We start from the raw sequence: 2,293 nt of genomic DNA, 5'->3' as shown, positions 1-2,293 counted from the left end.
AGGTGAACGTGCGGAAGGATCATTGACACACATCCGTGAGAACAATGCAAACTCTGGAATGTCCGTGAGGGATCACGCTCGGAGGTGCGGTCGCATCCTCTCTCCCCTCGTCGGAGTTGGGCGACAGTGGGGGAGGCTATGCTTCGGGGTCGTCCCGCGACCGTGCGGGTGGAGGAGGAAGGAGGGACGCCTTCGACTTCTCTCCCTTGCTCGAGGCGATCCCCCTCCGTCGTGCTCGTTCGGGCACGCCTCCGCCTTGATAAACCCTTTGCCCCTCCCTGCACGCGGGGGTGGCAGGAGGAACTTGATAAACCTTGTCTTGTCTGAGATTCCTCCCCTCGGGATGATCGAAAAACAAAACGCAACGACTCTCAGCAACGAATATCTTGGCTCTTACAACGATGAAGAATGCAGCGAAATGCGATACGTAGTGTGAATTGCAGAATTCCGCGAATCATCAAGTCTTTGAACGCAACTTGCGCCCGCGGCTCGTCCAAGGACATGCCTGCTTGAGCGTCCCTAACTCCCCCACACCCTCTCCCCTTCTTCGGGGGAGAGGGTGGAATTGGTCGTCCGCGCATTCGACGTGATGCCACGGTTGGCTGAAATGTACCGGCAGCACCGTGCGGTGACGTTGCTCCACAAGGGTGGTTCGTCTCCTCGTCGAAGTGGCAGCTGTTTGCGGGTGCCTCTTCCCGGGTGCAGGTGTCGGATCGGGCTCTTCGGAGCCGGAGCTTGCCCTCGTTGACCCGAAATGCAAATCGGACCTCAAATCAGGCAAGGTTACCCGCTCAGTTTAAGCATATCACTAAGCAGAGGAAAAGAAACTAACCACGATTTCCCTAGTAGCTGCGAGCGAACCGAAAAGAGCCCAACTTGGAAATCACATGGCTTTGCCGTGCAAATTGTAGTTTGGAGAGGCGTCCTCTGTGCAGACCAAGCCCAAGTCCCCCTGGAAAGGGGCGTCAGAGAGGGTGAGATCCCCGTCGAGCTCGAACCCTGTCGCTCCACGAGGCGCCGTCGACAAGTCGGCCTGTTTGGGAATGCAGCCCTAAGTGGGTGGTCAATTCCATCCAAGGCTAAATATGGGCAAGAGACCGATAGCGAACAAGTACCGCGAGGGAAAGATTAAAAGGACTTTGAAAAGAGAGTTAAAAAGTAAGCATAATGACGGGCTGAATATCCAGTGTAAGTATACATATCAACAGGTCATCTGACCCTCTCTGATCTACTGAGCTGTGGCTCACTATGAGCTTGCCTCTCATGAGGCGGCACATAACGGCTCTGTCTAGCACCTGGTGTCATAACAGACGGAATCCCCAATTCACTATCTAAGCTGTCACTGCTAGATGAATCATAACCTGCAATGAGTGGACATGTTACATCTTCAAAAACCTTTTCTTTTCCCTTATCTGTTCTCCCCCTCACTGACATATCCGTGTCAGTGGATGCAGTAGTGCGACTCCGTAATCGTCCTGTCCAAGGACTCACTGTAGATGATACATCACCTGTCTGACTAGTCATGGAAGTACTCTCTGCAGGAGTATTTTCAGCATGACTCATACTGGGTGAGCCATCAGTAGGCACTGCAACAGGATTCCCATACCAAGATGCTAACTCATCAAATACCACATCTCTGCTTATGAGTGTCTCATGCGTAGAAGGTACATAACACTTATAAGCTTTCCGTTCCTGTGCATATCCAATAAACACACTTTTCACTGCCTTAGGATCCAATTTCTTTCTCTTCTCATCCGGTATATGCACATATGCAATGCTGCCAAATACCTTCAAGTGTGAAATATCAGGTTTATGACCATATAGCCGTTCATACGGAGTGACCTCATGAATCCCTGCTGTAGGGGTTCGATTCAGTACATATATAGCAGTCACCACTGCTTCAGCCCAATAACCATTTGGCAAACATTTTTCATTCAGCATAGCTCTAGCTGACTCCATCAAAACCCTGTTTTTCCTCTCTACAACACCGTTTTGCTGCGGTGTATAACTGCATATGAGCTGTCTTCTGATCCCATGTTTAGCAAGATACCTGTCAAAGTAGTTTGAGACATATTCACCTCCTCCATCTGATCTCAAACATGATATGTAATAGCCCAATTCATTTTCAGCATGTTTCTTGAAGTCTTTGAATGCATCAGACACATCGTCCTTATGTTTCAAGATATAAAACCAAGTGTACATGCTGAAATCATCAATAAATGAGACATAATATCGTGCACCGCCAAAGGAAGCATTATGTGAAGGACCCCAGACATCAGAGTGTACCAACTGT

The 2,293-nt window shown here is 49.5% G+C and overlaps 2 non-coding genes across 2 annotated transcripts in view; both read left to right on the top strand.

The window, feature by feature from the left end:
• LOC148011110 (18S ribosomal RNA) overlaps positions 1-25 on the top strand; it is a 1,815-nt gene extending 1,790 nt beyond the window's left edge. The window contains exon 1 of the ribosomal RNA XR_015689421.1: positions 1-25. This exon is cut by the window's left edge and continues 1,790 nt beyond it. This is a non-coding gene — a ribosomal RNA (18S ribosomal RNA).
• A 341-nt stretch (positions 26-366) lies between these two features.
• Positions 367-519, top strand: LOC148011109 (5.8S ribosomal RNA). Its single transcript, XR_015689416.1, has one exon. It is a non-coding gene; the product is annotated as a 5.8S ribosomal RNA (ribosomal RNA).
• The last annotated feature ends 1,774 nt before the right edge of the window (positions 520-2,293 follow it).

The sequence above is a fragment of the Lygodium microphyllum genome, chromosome 28, assembly GCF_053477565.2.
Source record: "Lygodium microphyllum isolate KBCC chromosome 28, Lygodium_microphyllum_v1.1.10, whole genome shotgun sequence".
NCBI lineage: Eukaryota > Viridiplantae > Streptophyta > Polypodiopsida > Schizaeales > Lygodiaceae > Lygodium > Lygodium microphyllum.
Note: the sequence above shows the minus strand (reverse complement) of the source record. Positions and strands in the feature narration are given on the sequence as shown.